The sequence below is a fragment of the Mirounga angustirostris genome, unplaced genomic scaffold, assembly GCF_029215605.1.
Source record: "Mirounga angustirostris isolate CCGP_5_RB_7025 unplaced genomic scaffold, mMirAng1.0.hap1 SCAF_2, whole genome shotgun sequence".
Classification (NCBI taxonomy): Eukaryota; Metazoa; Chordata; class Mammalia; order Carnivora; family Phocidae; genus Mirounga; species Mirounga angustirostris.
This window is the reverse complement of record NW_026991710.1, coordinates 103,293,831-103,294,194: the sequence shown is the minus strand read 5'-3', so window position 1 is coordinate 103,294,194 and position 364 is coordinate 103,293,831. Positions and strand designations below refer to the sequence as shown.

General features: G+C 30.5%; 1 pseudogene; it reads right to left on the bottom strand.

Moving 5' to 3' along the window:
• Positions 1-200: 200 nt before the first annotated feature.
• Positions 201-364, bottom strand: LOC129046017 (U4 spliceosomal RNA; annotated as a pseudogene).

The following is a 364-nucleotide window of genomic DNA, read 5'->3' as shown; positions in this document are numbered from 1 at the left end:
CCACTTGATTTCTCATTCTTTATTTTTTAATCTCTTTCACATGTATTGATTTAATCCTAAACTCCAAGTAATATTACATAATACTGCAGAACTCTAGGCTTGCAAGTAATCCCTCTAATGATTCAATTGAACTGGAGACTTGAATAATAAAAATAGACTTAAAGGCATTAAGAGATGGAATGAATGATAACTTAAATTTATCACCAGTTTAACCAATTTACTTAGCTAAGTGATGTCTAGGAATGGAAAATGATATTTAAGATGGATTTTCCTTTTGTTTTGTGAGTTTGTGTCATTTTTCAATTAGCAATAATCATGCTCTAGATAAACCTCATTGGCTACAATACTGCCACTGCACAAAACA